General features: G+C 44.4%; 1 protein-coding gene across 2 annotated transcripts in view; it reads left to right on the top strand.

Annotated features, from left to right (window-relative positions):
- The first annotated feature begins 339 nt into the window (after positions 1 to 339).
- The window catches only part of CDH11 (cadherin 11), a 142,726-nt gene continuing 122,126 nt past the window's right edge, over positions 340 to 20,939 (top strand). For both annotated transcript variants that reach the window (XM_032424355.1, XM_032424354.1), the window contains exon 1: positions 340 to 557. The gene's annotated coding sequence lies outside the window, so the exon portion shown is untranslated. The remainder of the gene's footprint in view (positions 558 to 20,939) is intronic.

The following is a 20,939-nucleotide window of genomic DNA, read 5'->3' as shown; positions in this document are numbered from 1 at the left end:
GAAGGAGGAAAAAGGGGCTCCCAACCCCTCCCCGGTTTCCCTCCGCCGCCCTCCCTGATTGGCTGTGCGTCCCTGGAGCCCAACTTCAGTCGCTCCAGACTCTGTCTGAGCCCCAAGGGAGCCGGAGTGCAGCGACCGGGGGCAGGCCACGAATCCAGGGGTCGGCATCTGTGGGGCCCCCAGGGGGAGGGGTGCGGACAGAGTCGGCCCCCGCAGCCTCCGCCAGGCCCAGCTCGCCGCGTCTCGCGTCCTCGGCTTCTCTCCGCCCCCCGCCCTTTCCTTTCCCTCCCAGGAGCGGCCTCCCTCCTCCTCCGGCCCCCCCACCCCGCCCGACACCTCCCCCCGGTTTCTCATTCCTGCCACTAGCGCGCTCGGCGGCTCATTCCGCGGCCGCCGCCAGCCGAGGGGAGCGTCGCGAGCAGATGCCGCGGGGGCCGCTCGCAGCCGCCGCCGACTTGTGAATGGGACCCGGACTGGGGTCGGGGCTGACACCGCTGCCCTCGTCTTGTGCCAGGGACCGACGGCCCGTAGCTCGCGCCCACCCTCCAGGGCCCCAGGTGAGGCTCGCCGCCAGTCCCTTCCTCTCGACTGGATGGGGCTTCTTGGGGGGGGGGGGTCTCTGGAGGAGCATGTCTAGGGGTGGGGGAAGGAGGTCTGACTGGAGAAGGTTTCACTAATGCAACGCAGAAACGGGGGGGAGGGCGGAGGTAAGAGATTTGTTTAAAAATCAAAAAGGGAGACGGGAGCCAGCTGTGGGCGCGGGCGGCGCGGAGCGCAGAGGCGCCAGATGTGCGCTCCAACCTCTCCCCCGCTCGGGCCTCCTCTGGGGTCTGCGCGGAGGCCGCGGGAGAGGGGCTTTGCGCCGGGCTGGGGTAGAGGCTGCAGAGCTGCGCCCCGGACGCGCCGACTGCCCGCGGTCGGGTCTCGGGGGAAAGTCGCCCCCGGCGCGGGGCCGGCCCGCCTGCCGGCGCTGCACCTCTTTCCGAAAGCGGCGACGTGACCGCGCTCTGCAGGGTTCCTACCCCTTCCTCCAGGTCCCCGCCGAATGCTCCCGGGGCTCAGCCCTCCTTGCGGGACCGCCGGGGAAGCCCCGGAAAGCGGAAGGAACCCGGGTCGGGTCGGCTGTGGTCCCGCACTTTAATAGCCGGTCTTTGGGTCCGCTGACTGCGGCTGAGGGGCGGCCGACTGCGGTGCGCGCTCCAGACCTCCAGCCGGAGTCTGCTCGGGAGCTCGGGGGGCCGCCTGTTACCTCCCGCCAGCCCAAGGGGAGGTCTGCAAGCGGCTCAGACTCAGGCTCGGCTTGCCTGGGGCTTGCGAAGCCTGCCAGGGTCAACGTTAACTTTGCGAACCAAGCCGTGCCCTAAGCCTGCGCCTCCTCCCAGAGCGCGCCAAGCCTCTCCCGCTCCCCGCACGCACGGCCCTCCTCCCCTAGCTTTGCCCCGGAACGCGAGCCGGCAGGATGGGAAGGGCGGCGACGAGAGCACCCTTTCTCCCCTCAAGCCGGACAGAGCTGTAAGGAGGGCCCGCTTCGCTCTGTGAAGAAAAGAGTCCCCAGAGAAAGTGGGGTCGGGGAGTCCCCCCCGGTCGCACTTCCTTATCCCTTTCTCGCCAAGGCCCTTCTTTCGCGGGAGCGGGAGGGTGTGTGTGGGGGGGTGGGGCTGGGGGTGCTCCACACGCCTCCCTCTCCCGAGTGAAAGGTTTTCTAGGTGCTAGAAAAAGCCCTGTTGCTTTTGCTGATAATGCAGCAAGAATTTCATGGGCCATCGCACTGCTATTAAGAAATTGCATCTTTTAATTATTTAATAATGCCATCCCTGCATGACGACGGATTGTCCCTAAGGGATGGAGATGGAGGGTTGTTCCTGAAACCCTGCTGTAGGGGGTATAGATCTGTCTAAAGTCTTCCCTCCCGTTTCCCCCTAAAGAAATCTTGTTCGGGTGGTTCTGAAATCTTTCCTTGTTTTCCTCTTCGGATCTTTCCTATCAGGTTAATATGAGGCAGGGAGTAAGTTTTCGGTTTAATCAGAGGGAAGACAACGATAATTAATCTGGCAAGAGGATGGATCAATTCTTTATCACTTGGGCTTGCAGCAGACATCGATGGTTTTGCGGGGTGTCTGGCTTTCTGGGGAATGGGAATGCAGAAGCATTCTCAGGAGCGAGGATCAACCAGCATCGCATCAGCACATTTTGCCAGGCTGGGCTCCGAGCGCTAGAGCTTAACACCATGGGAGAGTTGAAGAGAAGGGGCTGAGCTTCATTTCATTAATCCAGGAATTATTTTTCCTATATACGTGAGATGCAGACACCAGAACACAGAAGTAGTCCCAGCCCAACCCTAGCTGCAGGGAGCCTGGTCTTCTTCTAACAGAACAAAGGAATAAAAGTTGCAAAACAAAGGGACAGAGTTGTGGTCAATACCAGAAGGATCCTGAAGCTCCTGGTCACTAGATTTCTTTACTCCTGAGCTCTGATTCCAAGTTTTAGAGTTGGCAAGTGGGCCCTGGAATTCGAACCTCCCTGCAAAACTGAAATCCTGCCTAGTACAAAGAAATGTAAGTAGTTTTCAAGTATAGACCAGGGAAGGGCATCTGAGAAGCCAGGAAACTTTGCTTGGGTGAGAATTATCTTTACATCTTAGTTTTGAAACATTGCAAATTAATGCATTAAAAATGTGTTGCAGCCAGGCTTTATTGTTAATAACAACTATTACTATCATTTTTGTTGTAATTTCAGCATAAGCTGGCCATTTTATTACATTGTTCGAAAAAAAAGGAATAACCCCCCCAACACACACACACACCCACATCCCTGGAGTGGGGGGTGGGAGGGAGAATGAAGAGGACAGAGATTCGATCATCTGTTGAGGCCCAAACATGTAGATTTACTCAAACTGGGTTTATTGCTTACTAGAAAAAAATAGGCTTTTAAAATAGTTCTAATTGAAGCATTGGACCATCTTGATAGCACTTCAGAACTTCCATTATGTTCAGCATTCTTATCAGAACACCAGACAGTAAAATTACTAGAAACCTAAATTCTGTTTTCAATTAAGATGCAATCTTTTGTTAATTTGAGAATTAAAAAAAAAAAGTCACGGCTCTATTTTTTTATGTCCCAGAACTCTTCTTTCCTCTTTGCAGGGGTGGCAGTGGATGTATATGTTTGTTTGTTTATTTGTGAGAGGAGAGGGGGTAGGGTTGGAGAGCCATGCCATGATTTGGGGGAATACAGATCAATTTCATGCTCCTTTAATGCACTTGTCTTCATAATTCATGGCTTTTCTTCCTCCTTGAATAGAATTACATGGCTGCCTTGTAAAGATTCTGGTTTTGGGGACCCTCTATGGGAAACGCCATGACTTTGACCTCAAGGCTTGATTTACAATGCCAGAGCTAAACTCCCATGAGCATAGTGTGTCTCAGAACCTTGCCCATGAATGTCTGTGACTTATGAAGTTGACAGTTCACATAAACTTTGATCTGTGATATTCAGATCTATTTTCAGAACCATCCAAAGGAGATCTGCAGGTCTGATTTTAGTTTTCTTCCATTTTCAATACATTTATATAGGCAAATGTTCAAGAAGCATAACCATTTTGTTTGTTTATTTTCAATATTTTTTTTTCACTTTGATCATAGGCATACCTAATCATTAATAATGGTAAAACACTGGTCTATGGAGTTTGAAAGTAGGTAACAAACATTTTCTCTTAAACTATCAAGTTTGCAGAATGACTGTGAATTCCTCAATGTTTTTCCTAGAAAATCTGAGCACTGTGTAAATTCATATTTCAATTTAAGGGATTGAAATGTGGTTGGGATGTTCCCCCCCCCCCTTATGAAATTGGTCATTGTTTCAGGAAAAGTTACCTAGTTTGTCAGGAGCCCCCATTCTAGATCTCCCAAGCATTTGGGTTGTCAACCTTTCCAATCCAATGTTATTGCCCCTAAAATATGTAAAGATCTTTGGTCTATGTGGGCTAGGGGAGAGACATCAACAGATATGTTAAAAAGAAAAAAAAACAAACAAACGTAAAGCTAGAGAAAGTTGGACAAATTCTGGCACACCAGTAGTACTAAGAATCCATGAGGATTCCATCAGGATTACTCTGATAGCCATCCACAGCCTCTTCTATGGGCAGGAAAGACTAAAGAAAACACTCGAGGAGGATAATTAGACATCTTTCTGCTATAATTTTACCCTGACATTGAGAGCCTTGTGCATCTCTGGAAATGGGCTCCTTCGCGGAAGATTGCACTTCTGGCCACTAGAGGGCAATGGCGCCCTTCTCCAGCTTTCTGCATGGGGCCCATCTGCTTTTGAGGGCACCATGAAAAGCGGTTTTGTTAGCACCAGCCTTGTCTGGCCCTCTCAGGAGAGACCGAATTCAATCTAGCTATGGTTCAGGCTACCGCCTGAGCAGTTTGTCAGGATTAACATCTTTCTAGTCGGTGGATCCGTTACCTTCAGCCTCTTCTTCCCATCTTGGAGTTTACTAGAAAGTTGGAAAATCTTTTGTAACTTGAGATTGTCTGAGCAGGAGATGCGTGGGGGCTGGGCTGCATGATACACCAGGTCAGCGCTCAGTGAGGCTGTGATCTGGGAGAATTTCTGGCCTTTTTTTTTTTCCTGCCAGAAAGAGCATCATTTGAGACTCCGAGGGGAAGCGAATGAATAAAGAAGAGAAATAAATATTAGTGAGATTGCCGTGGTATCATTGCCTATTCTTTCAGGAGGTTTTGAAGAGGTCTGCAAGACATTTCTAATTTGCAAAAAAAAGAATAGCAGTTGATCTTTGGTAAACACTTTGGGGCATGGAGTTTTAATATAACTGTAAATGTTTTACTATTACCTTTAAACCATTCTTGATATTGCTGTAAAAAACCCTAAATTTAGCAGAGAGTAAAATTTAATTCAAGATTGGTCCTCACGTACTGGAGTTTAATCATTTGACTTCTTTTTTCCCTCAGTGATATGGAAATTACTGCTTATGATTAAATTGCTTATTTCGGGCTGCACAAATTTATATTTGTTACTGTTTGATAGTGTCATTATGAAAGTTCAGAAGAATAATGTAAAAAAAACACTAACGCTATATTATAATTAAGAGGAAAGCTCTATTAAAAAAAATAAGTACTGTCTTAAGTGGATTCTTGTTTGTATTTTTTTTAACTGAATACAATTGCCTCCCTGGTGAGTCAGCAGTGCAGTTCCTTGCAGCTCTGAGTGTGTTGGAATGCAAAGGCCGTTGATGAAGAAGGAATCAATGCAAATGGATTATGGGAAGGAGTATTAAGTAACTCAGTGGAAAATAAGACAAAGTGTTTTGTAAACCAATGCTCACTCACCACCGGACAGTTTATTTAACTGAAAAAAAGAAAGTGCTTTTAAATTTTAAGTGCTTGTGAATAATGCATGTTTGTTAGAACTGGAGGCAAAATTTTATTGTTATTTGGTTTAATTAGTTATCAGACTGTTGCAGAGTTCCAGAATTCTTATTGAGATAAATCATTGTTCTCATGGTCTGTCCGGTTTAAGTTTCAGCTCAGGCAGAGAATCTGGTACCCCAGGATAGTAAGTGAGATAGGCGGATGAGAGAGAAAGGAGGAAAGAGGTAAGGGAGGGAAAAAAAAAAAGTGTGAGAGAGACTAATGGTGCTGTTGCTCACGGTGGGCCAAATACTGGTGTCCCCCTCCCTTTCTCTCCACTCCTTGAGACTCATGTGAGGTCCTGAATCCAGAAAGCTGGCATAAACAGGTTTATAGTCCACAGTAAACAGTGGCCAGGGTCTTATTCTATTGCTTTCTGGCACTGAGAACGTCTCACAGGATACTGTGAATTTTTCTCGAATTTTTCTGGTTTTTTGCCGGTGAGGAAAAACCTACATTCACTTCCTCCACGAATTCCCTTCTTTGCCAGAAATCCGCATGACGTGGTCCTCTGCACTCGCATGATTTCACTAATTAAGAATTTGTAGGAATTTCTGGAAGATACTGGCTTTCGGTGCAGTGCCTTCCACACTGATGATTACCTAACATAGCAACAGGAGTGGTGGAGGCTGCTCCCTGGTTTTAGTATAAGACGCATGAGATCTCTTTTCAGCCATCATTAGGCTCCATCAGTGAGTGCAAACAGTGAAAATTTGGAGTAGCATCCCCGCCACCAGTGGTGTTTATCCTCAGTAAGAACCAGTGTGGATGCAGGCAGGGATAGACGTTCAGATATCATACAGTGCAAACCACCCCCACCACGGATCTCTGGGAAAGCATTACCTGTTATCACATCCTAAACGCTCAGGCTACTTCCATCATCCCCGAGGCTGAGGCTTGGACCTGTTATTCAGACAGCAAGAAATTAGGATGAGGAGTGTGAGGCCAAGGTGTGCAAGGGCAGAATAAGATCCCTGTCTTTGTTTAACATTTTGATATTTTGTTCATCATGGACTTTCTCCATTCAACATGATTTTTAAAATATCGCATTACAATATTATTCATCTTGATTACTGAGTTTTTTGGCAAGCCCTTATATTTTGTGCCCAAGGACAGTGCCTCACCTGACTCACCCTAATTCCAGCCCTGCCTAGTACTTTGATCCTTCTCAGCTCCAGCCCCAGTGCTTTGAGGGTATGTGACTGAGATTAAGCAACATAACATCTCTAAGACTCAGATGCCTCGATCTGTTAAAATAGAAACCGTAATAATACTCATGTCCTAGAATTTTTGTGACGATAAAATGAGAATGGAGTGCAGTGCCTGATTCATGATAAGCACTCACTAAACACTCAGTCCTTTTGTCCTCTCAGACCTGGGATTCGGTTTTATAGAATAATAGTGGCAGGTGGCAGTTCTTCCTTATAATTACTAGGCCAAAATCCTGCACTGAACGTTCTACTTTAGATTGAGGCCTCTCCCAATTAGGGATGAATTGTTTATTAGTGCCTCCCTTTTTCTGAATTATTTCATAAGTTTAAGTGACCCATCCCTCTTCCATTTAAAATATTCAAGAGGCAGTTGTGATTTTAGATATAATTACAGCTTTTGAAAAGTGCCTGCCTCCTTCTCCTACCTTTGCATTTTCTCTCTGTTCATTTTACATACAGTTTGCCGTGGTTAAGTTGCCCTGAAGTAATATCTTACTGGGAAAGTTTGCTAAGCATGTGATGTTGAGATATTCATCATAAGGTTTGCTTTCATTTAAAAGGGGCTCATTACTATTCCAGACTAGCTTAAATGATAATTAGCCCCATGATAAATCATCTCCATTTCAAGCATATTCCTCTTTGTTTTTCAGGTAAATGTAGTTTGGGAATTTAAGGGGGTTGAGCAGTGACCATTTTGACCGATGGAGAGACCACAGCTGAATAAGCTCGTGCCCTGCTTCTGGTCTTCCTCAGGTCCAGGCAAAGGCACAGTGATTTGGTACAGCATTGAAAATAACAGGAGCCCTTACCACCTCACCCGCACCCCCCGCCCCAGCCCTTAATGGTTTTCCAACTGTTTTCACACTCAAGGGCACAGTCAGCCTGTGCTTTCCAAGGCTCCTGGACCTTCCGGGTTGTCCTGCTATGGCCCTTCTGCAGCTTTCTTGTGTCATGTGTTTCTACCTCAGGCCCAAAGTCCCTCCTGAGTGCCCCTTGCAAGGAAAGGAAATATCTCCCTGTGTTTGCCTGTAAAAAGGAAGGAAGAAGAGCCAAGTGTTCATATCCTACCATGTGCAAGGTGCTGTACCTGGCACCTCATTTACTCTATGCCCTCACCTTGTGGGGAGGGTATGAGCATCTCCGTTGTACAAACGGGGAAACTGACTCTTGGGAGGATTCTGGACCCTTGTCTAAGCTCCTGGGGCTTGAGGAAGGAAAGCCGGATTTCCCAGTATGTCCTGAATCCACATGCCCAGAAGCTTTCTACTGTGTGTGCAAGCTGGGGCCTCCCTAGATTTCTAGAGAAAAATAGCTGGACCGAGAACTGAGCTGACTGCTCAGACCCCGTGCCCCTGTAAGATCCCAAACCTTATCTATAAAAGAAGCTTCTGAGATCTTCTGGTCTGACTATTCTTTCCACATGTTTTCTGTTTGCCATTAATCCTGCAGCTTCTTACATGTCCTGATGACAGCCTGCTAACTACCTCTCAGGGAACCCATCACACTAGCCATGACCCATTAACTCTGTTCATTAAAATTCCCCATCATAGGAGGACCTAAAATACCCCTCTTTTGTAACTTTCTCCCAATAGTTATTCTTTGTCCCTGCTCTCCATCACTTCTTCCTCCTCCTGACAGTCCTGCAAATCTTTGAAAATCAGTATCAGATAATAGTTAAAATCTAGCATTTATTGAGCATTTAGCTAGTTTCAGGCACTGGGCTAGGAATATTCTATATGAGACTTACCCATAGTAACTCTATGAACTGGTAAAGATTATTGCTAGGCTCTTACAAAGAAAAACAAAAAACCTGAAGAAAAAAAAAAAAAACCAGAATTCCCCATGTTCCACAACTGGTAACTGAAAAATGCAAGCCCAGAGCCTTCCATTAAAGTAGGTGACAGAGAGCTTGGACCTGCTACTTCCTGAGTAAGGAGTGGACATTCCACTTTATCAAGGAGGAATCAGATGTGTGAAGTCATTAATGGAATTATCAGCTATTCCAGTCAACCTTCAGTTAGAGATGAGGGTCCAGAGACCCAGAGAGGAGCCACGACTTGCCTGAGATCACATGCTCATTTAGGGCAGATAAAGCAAGAACTGGGCAATCTTGGCTCTTAACTCAGTCTCTCACCAGTGCCTATAAGCAAATTTATTTTTTGTTGTTTTTTTTAGACTAGATTTACTGGTGTTCTGATTTTTATTTAAACCTATCACTAGCTCCGTTATCTATCTATCTATCTTTCTATCCACACAAAGATATAACCTGTTACATCATTAGGCAGTTAAGTTGTGACAGCTATATATGGGGCTTTCTGTGAATCTCTATTTGGAAGTCATAGTCAGCCAATGCAATGTCATTTGATAATATTTTGAAAACTGTACCATTTGACCTTGGCCTTCAGGTCTGTTACCTTATAGTCACTATCATTAATATCTCCATTCCATGTTTGCCTAGATAACAGAGTAGAGTGGCATCTCACCTTGCCACCTCTTGCAAGCTTTCACAGGGCTCGCTGGCAGGGTTTGGTTTGAACTCGATTTCAAACCCATTTCTTTGTCACCTGCTTTAATGAAAGGCTCTGGACTGGGCACACAGAAATAGTCAAATCATAAGGCCTTCCCTCAGGGAGCTGTTATATCAATGGTGCAGGACATACTATGTCTGTAAAAACTCAAGGTTGCAAACAGTTAGTGCAGCAAAGGAAGTACAAATAAATGAGGCCACAGGACTGATGAGTCACAACCAGTGCAGTGATCAAGGATGGTCTGGGGAAGGAAGGCATTTGTGGCTACCATGTACTGATGATGGCTGGGCATCATTAGTGATATGGGGTGCATTTCCCCTGATGCATATCATCTCGGCATTGAGAACTTTCCTTACCAGAAATACTTCCTTCCTTAGGCAGAGCCAAACTGTCTCTCCAGAGGTCACATTCTTTGATTCAAGGCTTTGGTGCCATACAGAACGGATGTAGTTCTTCTTCCACATTTGTTACTCAGTATTTATTGTCTTCCAGGATGCCTTCTCCCCAGGCTTAACATCTCCAGAGTGAACACCTCATTCATTTTTGCTCCAGCCCTCCACAGAGGGAAGGACTGAAGACAAAAATCTAGGCAGCTAAACACTAGACTATCCCCTCCTTTCCACACACTTCTTTTATTGCAGCCTGAGGCTACATTACATTAGCTTTTATTGCCAGTCACATCACCCAGAGGACTTATGCTCCACAGTTTATTTGTTTATTTGTTTTTCCTTATGTGTTGCTGTTAAGTCACATTTCCCCACCTGTCCCTGGCACGTAAGACATGACAGGCACCTTTAGTGGTTGTTACCACAGGCTCTGGAGTCAGACTGCCCTGCTGCAAATTTTGGCCTTGTCACTTCTTAGCTGTGCAAATCACTTTAACCATTTCTCCCCTTCCCCATACATAAGCTGGGTTAGTAATATGTACCTTATAGGGTGGCTCTGATATTAAACACTATTAATATATAAACATGCTTAAACCAGTGCACAGAATGGGATTGCTGTTACTATCGTCTCCGTTCTATTTCATATTGTTAGGTTCAGTCCACGGATCCAGTCTCCCAAAACATTTTTAAGTTTAAATCTTTAGTCTCTTGTCCAGAATCTCTGTCATCCCTCATAGCCTCATGCTATGAGTTGCTTTACTTAGTTACCAACCTTGCTTGGTAAAAACAAAACAACAATAGCAATAAAAATAACCAGAAAAGGAGCAGGGGCAGAATCTTATTAAACAAGACACTTCCTTTCTAGTAATTCAACAGTTTGGAATACACTATACTACATGTTAGTCATTCCTGGTATTGCATATTTGTCATCTTGTTTGCTTGTTTGTTTGTTTGGCTGCATAGCAGTGGGACCCCCTCCTGTGTTTGGAGAATAGCTCACAATAAGTTTCTCAGTAGAGAGAAGAACCCTCTCTCTACTCCAGAAGCTTGAAGGGCCGGAGAGTTGTTTCCCTAGCCCTCCTGGAAACTAGAACATGGACTCAGCACCAACTTCCCAGTGTGCTTTAAATTTGGATTCAGTATCTTATATATATGCAGACATGAACACACACATAAGCATAACCACTGGCCATGAAGCACTCATTCTGGCCATTGTGGCTGTGGTTGTCCCAGCATCTGATTTCTGAGGCCACCGGGGTGGTAGAGTGAAGCTGTGAGTGCCCATGTCCAGCACAGACTGCTGTGGTGCCCTCACCCAGCTGTTCCATGGAAGTGTCTGGTCTGTGGCTCTGAGTGTCCCAGACTCCTGACATCCCTCTCCAGTTTCCGAGCCTGCTTCTCTAGCCTTCCTGGCAGAACTGTGCTACCCTAGGTCTGTTTCTGTTGCTCTGAACTAAGAAACCCAAAAGACTTCATTTCCCTGCATATTTTTGCAAGACTACTGTGAGAAATCTTATCTACTGCAACACTGAGTGGGGTATCTGGCTTTTGAGCTCCTTTTGAATGCTGAAGAGAATGTTGATAATTAGATGCTAGGGTGTGAGGGTAGAACAGAGGGAGCCTTTATGAAACATTGAATAGTTTAATTTGGGCAAGAAGTAGGCAAAACGTCAAGACCTAGGCTGAAGCCTACTGATATAGCTTAGTAAGATGTGGTGGGATTTCCATGGGAAGCTATGGCAGACAGCGTAATAGCTAGTCATGTGGATGGCAAATGATCTGTTGGAAGGGACAGGGCAGGTTGTGTGGGCAAGTGGCCATGGATACTGGCCAAAGAGCCAATGCAAAATTCCCAAAAATATTATCCAGAGGAAGCTAAGGCCAGACTTAGGGACAAGAATCCAAATTAGGTGGCACCTGGGTGGCTCAGTTGTTAAGCGTCTGCTTTCAGCTCAGGTCATAATCCCAGGCTGCTGGGATCAAGCCCCATGTCGTCAGGCTCCCGGCTCAGCAGGGAGCCTGCTTCTCCCTGTCCTCCCAGCTTCTGCTCTCTCTCGCTATCTCTGTCTCTCTCTCTCAAATAAATAAATAAAATCTTAAAAAAACAAAAAAAGAAAGAAATCAGCATTACCCTTCCAGAGAGGGAAGCCTTCGGGGCAAGCTCAGAATTTCATAACTGTCTAATGGGCCAGGTAGTTGAACATAGAATGGCTTTGATTTTGTGGCTGATGAAGCCCCTTGCCCACACCTGACGCTGTTATTACCAAGCTGCCTGGGACTCTTGGAGCCATGCATTTCAATTTCTGTGTGATACTCCCTGACTGGTCACCATGGACACAAATCCAGACCACAAACCACAGATGACTAACTAAACAGGTGGAGCTGGGTGGGCAACTGTGTTAGTAGGTATCAACTTTCTTTCTTTCTTTTTTTTTTTTAAAGATTTTTATTTATTTATTTGACAGAGAGAGAGAGAGTTAGCGAGAGCAGGAACACAAGTGGGGGAGTGGGAGAGGGAGAAGCAGGCCTCCCGCTGAGCAGGGAGCCGGATGCGGGGCTCGATCCAAGGACCCTGGGATCATGACCTGAGCCGAAGGCAGACTTTTAACGACTGAGCTACCCAGGCGCCCCCCTCAACTTTCTATTAGCTATTAAAGCATGCATACTTAAAGGTTTTAAATATTTAAAAACATATTTAAAGATTTTATAAAATATTTCATTGACAATAATAGCAAAACTGTATTTAAAATCCAAACCAAGCTGAAAAATCAGAGGTTATTTCTGGCAACAATTCCAATTCACAACACTTTGACCTCAAGTATCCCAATGGTGACAGGAGATTGCTCTTGAACTGGCTTACTCCCCTATATACTTCACATATAGACACGGCTGTACTATAAGATATAGTTTTCATTGTTCTATTATTCTTGGGAACCTAAGGAGCAGTATATAAATGAAGTGTCACTATAAGTATTATTATCCTAGAGTAAAAATTGCAATGTAGCAGTTAAAGCTGGGCACACTTGCCTTTGAAATAATGCATTGGTGATTCTTGTGTTTTATTCATCGCCGCTCCTACTGCAAACATCGCAAAGAATCTTCAACTTCAGCAAATCTCAGCAGTGCATTTGGGAGCATTAGTCAGGAGACTAATGCAGCCGGAGAGGATGTGTCTTTGAAGTGAGGGATGGGTCCTATGGAATTATTTCAGTTGCCCTCTCCCCATCAACCCCATTGCTGTCGTGCCCTGCATTACAAGACAGAGAAGCAACCAGTTTTCACTTAGAGAATCATGCCTTGTGTCCTTTTCTTATTGGCTGCATAACATCTCATTTCTCATGAACGGAGAAAGATCACCTGTCAGCAAGCTTGCCGCCAATTGCTGACGAATTTTCCCTAATAGGCTGCCAGGTGATTCCCTCCCTCAAGGAGGACTAGCCTAGTACCGCCCTGACATTGCTGATAAATAGCTGTGTGGCCTTGGGCAAGCCAATTAACCTCAGTCTTCTCATCTGTAAAGTGGCCTTTGTGGTCCTTTCCAGCTCTAAAATAGTCTGGCACACAAATCTTCCACAAATCCCTTGGCATGGTGCTTTTCGACTGTCACATCTCAGCATTCTATAGAAAGCCACGCGAACAGAAACACCAGGAGGGGAAGGCACAGACTGGGTTTGCCTGAGCAGAGCATGCCAGCAAGTGATAGTGGACAGAGTATGCCTGCAGGGTAATAAGTTTAGGACTCTGTGGAGTACACTGAATGCCAAATTCAGGGCTTTGGACTTCAATCCCTAGGCCCTAGGGAAACTTTGAAGGGTTTGGAGTAGGGGTGTGAGGTGTGGAATGCATTATTAAATGATTTCTGGAACAGCATTGAGGATTACTGATAGAAAGAATAGAGACCCTAAACAGGGAAGCCAGCAGGAAGGGGATTACAGCAGAGATGATGAAGCAGGGACTAGGGTAGCAGCATTCTCACAATAGCTGATGTGCACTGAGCATTTACTATATGCACACCTGTGCACAGTGCTTCCCATAAATTATCTCAGTCCAACCTCATTACAACCTCAGGGAGGTAGAAGCTATAATTATCCCCATTTATAAAACATAGAAACCAAGACTCGGGGTACTTAAGCAACTTTCCCCAGTGTTGTGCGGTTAATAAGTGGACAAGCAGGAATTTGAACAGAGATTCCATGTTCTCCAATGCTCTGTTGTAGGTACACAGAGGTAAGAGGTTTTGAGGGGTTCATGAGACTTGCTACTGATCGTCAATGAGGAGTGGGGATGGATATTTGGTGAGGTGCATATGGAGTGCCCTGGACTTGACCTTCCAGGCATTACCTCATCCCATCTTCCCAACCTCATAAACAGGAGCCCCAAGGGATCACACAGATAAATTGTTGCAAAGGATTTGAACTCAGGACTGAAAGATCTAGAAAGCATTTCCTGTGGCTCTTCTAATGTTTCTAGGATTGATGGGTTCTTGGCTTTCTCCCTACCCAGGATGATTTGAAGATGACACCGGATGGTTGAAGATGCAAACACCAACATGACAAAGTCTTGTTCAGAGAGACAAAGGCCTCAAGGCCTCTGTGCTTGGCATTTCTTTATCTGATCTAATATTCTTGGAACATTTTCATTTCTATATCCCCTTCATCTATCCTTTTTACCCATTCCTTCTTTGTTAACCAACTCACTGTGAGACAAGAGATGGAAACTTGCTTCCTTTGCCTGGACTCAAGTTTCCTCTTTGGTAGAAGAAGAGGGTTAGAATGGAAAATCGCCTTGCCACAGGAGGGATCTGGGAAGAACAGCTGAGTTCTATTTTAAAAGTCAAAAAAAAAAAAAAGCTCTGGGTACCCAGCTTGACCCAGAGAATACATGTATTATTCTCTTAACCCAGCTCCTGTGGTTCAGATTTTTATTTGGACAATAGAAACCAAATTGATGATAGGCTGTTGGGAACTTAGGACTTAGTTCTCAGTTCTGGCCAAGAGCCTCCAAAACCTGTCCCCTGACTCATTTAAATTAATAGATGTAAAAACAAAGGCAAGTAAGAAAAGCTTTGTGGATAAGAATGTGAATTGATTAAATTCATGGAAATAGCATCACTCTTCAAGGATTGCCTGTCTTTGCTTAATGTTGAAAATATCGATACCATCTCCAGTATTGTTTCCCCTATTTTTACATTTGCATGGGAAACGATTTGATTAACATTTTCTCTGAAGATGGTTTCCTTCTGAGAAAGTTACATTGATTGTATCAGCTTGGCCCACTGAGCCTGCCTTCCCAGGCAGGGCTGATTTGGATGCAAAACAGAGCTATTTTGGAAACAGTAACTTTACCTGTATTGTTGAACCTCTTTTCAAGGCTCAGTTGGGTTTGCTACAGTAGGGCATTGAGGATGCTTTTCACGTGGCACACATTGTGCTAATACAGCTTTAATTTTCATATCAAATTGGACAAGAAATGAGTTTGTCAGAAATAATCAAGCCTATTACAGAGGTGCTGGGTTGGATAGTTACTGAGATGTGACTGTTACTCCGTGAAGTGACCTTGTGTTGTGGGATCTGTAGATGGAGGTCACTGGGCAGGCTGGATCCAGTTACACCCCTTGGGAAACTCCTAGGGGCCATTCCTGGCAGTGGTTCGGTGAGTTAGGAATATTCCCTAATCTTTCACTATTACTTGGCTCTGCCTCTGTCTCATTCCCAGTGCCCTGCTGGGCTCCTTACAGAAACAAAACCAAAACAAAATGCTTTATGTAAATAGTTCAGTCTCTGTGAAATGTATGCTCTACCTTTAATAAAAGATATTGTGACTTGATGCTAGGTCCACATAAGTGGACCCAGAAATCCAACAGAGTGTGAGGAAGAACTGGGAAGAAAACATACAAGTGATTCCTTATACTGAGCATGTAGGAACTGATTTTAAGCCTTTTAGTTATCTATCCTGTTGACTTCATATTTCACAGGTGAACTTTGGAATCTATTTCCCCAGAACACTCAACAATTCTTACAGGCTCCAGGATACTACCAACCTATCAGAGTTTTCAGAGTCCACTTAGGTTCCTCTTCATCTCTTTGGGTGTTTCGTTTGAGCTGATGGGGCACAGAATGACTTGAATACTATATCCTGTCAGTGCTCTGTTGTGCCTTTCAACAATAGACATGGATGTTTCCCATGGCTTTGGCATGTGCTTTAAATTCATTGTCTCAGGGGCTCCTGGATGGCTTAGTCGGTTAAGCAGCTGACTCTTGATTTCAGCCCAGGTCATGATCTCAGGGTCTTGGGATGGAGCCTCAGGTCCTGCTCCACGCTCAGTGGGGAGTTTGCTTGAGATTATCCCTCTCCTTCTGCCCCTCCCCCAACTTGCTCGCTTGCTCTCTCTCAAATAAATAATCTTTAAAAAAAATCCCTTTGAAAAAATTCATTGTCTCACTCAGGTCTCATGACAGCAGTGAAACCTGATCTGAGTGATTAAAAGCTCAAAAGCGGGGCACCTGGATGGCTCAGTCGTTAAGTGTCTGCCTTCGGCTCAGATCATGATCCCAGGGTCCTGGGATCGAGCCCCACGTCAGGTTCTCTGCTCAGCGGGAAGCCGGCTTCTCCCTCTGCCTCTCCCCCTGCTTGTGCGCTCTCTCTCTCTCTCTCTCTCTCTCTGTCAAATAAATAAATAAAATCTTTAAAAAAATAAAAATAAAAAAATAAAAGCTCAAAAGCTGAAGGGGTTCAGACTAAAAGCTTTCGGATTCCACCGCCACCAGTTTTGAGCAGCGTGGCCAGGCATATATGAGTTCTTTCTGCTTCAGTTTCCTTATCTGCACCATTGGTATGACAAGGACCTGTGCAAAGCCAAGGGAGTACTTGATAAATGCCAGCGACAACCCTGTGAGTTAGACGTGTATTGTTACTTCTTCTCTGCAGAGAGGAAGCGAAGGTGCAGTGAGCTTGCACATCTTACTCGGGTTATATAGCCAGCAGTGACAATGTGGACTTTGTATCCAAGTTCAATGGCTCCAAACCCATTTTCTCTGCTCTGTTCCTTCCACTCAAGTTTGCTAAGCTATTGTAAAACCTCCCCCCTTTTTTTTAAGATTTTATTTATTTTAGAAAGATAGAGGGTACATGAGCAGGGGGAAGGGAGGGGAGCAGAGGGAGAGTGACAAGCTGATCAGAGCCCGATTGGGGCTCAATCCCACAACCTCGAGACCATGACCTGAGCCAAAATCAGGAGTCAGGTGCTCAATGGACTGAGTCCCCAGGTGCCCCAAGCCTCCCCTGGATTAGATGAGAGCTAGCTTTCAATCACTTGTGAAGGTTTCATGCTTTCCTTTTAAAGAAATTGACATAAATAGTGGTCTCTTTCCCAGGATGAATCATATTTGTGTAACTGTGAAGATGTTAAGAACTCAATTTTCTCCAACAAATCCTTTGTTTTTAAGCTTTTACATGTTTATAATTGAAATTCTAGGAGGATAGCTCTCCAAGCAAATGTTGTCCTTGAGACATGTGACACAAGTCTCAAATGTGAGCCATATATGCAATTTTTAATTTTCCAATAGTCTAGTCAAAAAAAGTAAAAAAGGAAATAGGTGACAATGTTAATGATGCAGTTTATTTAAGCCAATATATCCAAAATATTATGAGAGGCAATCAATATAAAATTATTAATGTGCTATTTCTCATTCTTGTTTCATACTAAGTCTTTGAAATCTGGTGTGTGTGTATATGTGTAACACATCTCAGTTGGGACTAGGCGCATTTCAAGTGCTCAGTAGCCACATGCACCTAGTCGATACTGTATAGATAGTGCAAGTCATGATTTTTCAAAGGACAATTTATACAACAATTTTTTTAAAGATTTATTTATTTATTTTAGAGAGAGGGGAGAGGGAGGGACAAAGGGAGAGAGAGAGAATCTCCAGCCGACTCTGAGCTGAGCACAGAGCGGTGCTCGATTCCAGGACTGCAAGATCATGAGCTGAGCAGAAACCAAGAGTGGGATGCTTAACTGACTGAGCCACCCAGGTGCCCCCGTCTCAGGACCTTTTAAACCACAGCTGCAGAAGCCACCTTCTTAGCTTTATCGCAGCTTTCCTGAATCTCCACCCCAAAGCTGGATCTAACAGAAGGATCCATAGAAAGGGGATGACCAAAATAGGGTCATTCTTATCTACAATCAGAGATAATCATGACTTTCAAAGGTATGAGTGAGCTAACAGTGACATAAGCTTTAGACCTTGCAACCTGACTTTAAGATGTGGGATACCTGTGAGTATAGGTGGCCCTGAAGCAAAACACGTTACACTAAAAATGTGTCATCCATCCATCCACTAAGCAAATATTCATGAGACACTGATAAATTAATTAGGCTGGAGATACAAGGGTGGCCACGGTAGAGAGTTTCCACTCTCGTAGACCTTATATTTTAGTTTGAGGGAGCAGAAAATAAAATATAAACAAATGAACAAAATATTTTTCAGTAGTGGTAAGTGTGATCAGTAAAACATGACAATGCTTTGTGATGTATTAGGAAGTAACTGACATTTGAGAATGATAGCCACCGTCTCTGACCATCCCAGCTGAGTACTGCTGGTACAAATGAGGAAGACAATTGTGAGGATATTTACCATTATTGGGGGCCTACAAAGTGATGACCAGGAAGGGAAGAAGGAAGAAGGAAAAAAGAAAAAAAAAGAGGAAAGAAATGACAAGGAAAGAAGGAAGGGAGAGATGGGGGAGGGAGAAAAGGAGGACAAGGTATTAGTATCATGGCTGATACTTTTCGTAAGTGATGACAGGAAATCCTAACAACTATACTGAGAGCTGGATTCCCTAAAATTGAAGGGGAGCCCCACAGAGGGAAAGGACCTTGACCAGCATCACATGTGAGTTTAGGGCTCTTCCAAGAGCAGAATCTGGGCCTCTATGTCATGGCATCTGCTTGTTCACGCTCATGTCTCCTGGTGGGCGTTCATTGCCTTTATTCCAGGGAAAGTCCTTCTTAGTGAGAATGTATTAGGAGAGTAGTATGCATCTCTCGGGGGTTCTGAGAAATCAGTGAATGTGTAGAACAAGCTTGTATAAGTAAATGGTTGGAATGGATAAAATTACTAGAACATAATTCCTTTGGTTAATGGATAGAAGCTTGGAGATGATGCCTGATAGAATATAGCCCACACATATCTGAGGGATTGCTTTTGGGGAGAAAGTGATCAGATTTTCACCTGTGACAAGAAAAAAAAAAGTGACTAAACATCCATCTGAAGAAGAGATATTTACATGAAATCCCTTGATAAGAGGTATAGGCTGTAAGTGGAAGGACAGGAGATGGTTTTCTCAGGGGGCATTAAACATAGCAATTTGCCTACCCATCTTGGGTCTCCCAATAGATGCCACTGTGGTGGGAGATCCCTCTCGTTGTCCTCTCACTTCAGCCTCCCCCAAATTCAGTCTCTTAATTTTTCTTAAGATGCTTCTCTGTCTCAGAAAAAGAGAAACTTTTTCTGATTTACCTTGGTTGGACACCCATCTCAGCCTTTTCTGTTAAATATTGGAGATTCTTAGTGCTTCTTTCTTCAGTATTTTATTCCAGACATCTTTTCTTCTCCTATCACACTTGTTCACTGGGATGATTCACAGACTTCATAGCTTCACCTACCGTCCTAACACTGGCGAATCCCCAGAATGCATACCAAACTTAACTTAGCAAACCTTTAAATGTGATCATTTTCCTGTATTCCATATTCCAGTGATATCAATATTATCCACCAAGGTATCCAAGCAGAGGCAAATGAAAATACAGACATAAATCTCAAGGGGCCTCATTTCTGAGACCTCACATCTAGTCTATGGCCAATTACTATTGATTTGATTTCTGACTCCTCTCACAATATGGCCATTTTTCTGATTTTGCTCTTGTCCCGATTTCATCCTTTGTCATTTCTCTTGTGACATTTAAGATTCATCCTTCTTCTCTTTCCTCCTTGCTTCCTGCCTTTGGTCAGAGCCCTCTGAACTTCTTTAGCTCCAACACTCATGGCTTCTTTAGTATTTGGCACATAGCAGGTTGCAGGGGCTACAGGTTACAGACATCTAGCTCAGAAGAGTTTAATAGGAGAAGTTTGGGGCTGTGTAAATGGGAAGTTCATGAGAGGTCTAGCTTCTGGCTGGACTAGATACAGGGCTTCACAATCTCGAGAAATCTGTCCTACATTTCCACACGGTGACCTCTTCATCTCCTTATCTCTGCTTCTCTTTGAGTGTTAGTCTCAGACTGTCTTGCCACTGAAAGGTTTTCCTATGTGACATAAACAAGGACACCATGACCACTGGCAGGCTCAGAACATGTTTATACTTGAAGTTTGCAGGAGCAGGAAAGAGCTGTCTCTCTGCCTCTGTATCAGAAAATTCCAAAGAAGGACTGAGATTGCCTTGCTTGAGCCGCATGCCCATTTCTGAGGCCATTTTCTATTTTCTGTGAATATGCTTAAGGACCCAACTTGGGCCATGTGTTCATCCTTGTGGTTGACAGTGGGGTTGGGACAGAACACAAAACCCCTTTAACACATAGATGCTCAAAATTGTTACTGGATAGATGGACAGATGAATGGATCAATGAAATGGTATTTGGCTTCCCTAAACCTTTACTGTATTTTAGTCAGTTTATGTCTGCATTTGTGCTATTTACTCTCTTTGAGAGAAGATTCGTGTCATCTTCCAATATGGAGTTCATTATGGTATAGCTGTCTATGTGTTGTTTCTCAGTGGCTGTGGATTCCATGAAGCCTAAACCAGGATACCATCTCACAATTCATGGTACCCATAGATGGTTGAGTAAAAGAGTAAGTTACTGAAAGTATAAATGAGTGAATGAGAAAATAGATGGTTATAAGGCATTTCTGTAATGTTGGGAATTCTGCTCAATATATCCTTTAGAATCAAAGCTCTGAAAGTGACCTTGAAGGGCATTTGATTCATTTACATTTGATACTACATTTTACATTTTCAAACAGATTTAGGTGCTAATATTTAGAGAGATTGGAGGATTACCCCTAAAATCACATGACATGATGATGGTGGAGTCAAGAACAGGGCATCAGCACTTTTAACTTCCAGTGAGATGCACTTTCTATTACATAATTTCTTTTTTCAACTAATACACATTAGATAAGCACCTACCACAGCCCAGGCCCAATAGGAGATGCTCTAGGGGATAGTAAAAATGAAAAGACAGAGCCCCAATTCTCCAGCAGCTCCCAGATGAATGAGGGCAATTTGGTAAATGCCCAACAGCATGACTATTATATATCCAGAGAAGGAGTGTCATTCTGGCCTGCTGCCTCGATATTTTCTTGCTGAGTAGGACTTGAATAGCTC

Source organism: Phoca vitulina, unplaced genomic scaffold, assembly GCF_004348235.1.
Source record: "Phoca vitulina isolate PV1807 unplaced genomic scaffold, GSC_HSeal_1.0 scaffold30, whole genome shotgun sequence".
Taxonomy (NCBI): Eukaryota; Metazoa; Chordata; class Mammalia; order Carnivora; family Phocidae; genus Phoca; species Phoca vitulina.
The sequence above is the reverse complement of the archived record's forward strand: the minus strand, read 5'-3'. Positions and strand labels throughout refer to the sequence as shown.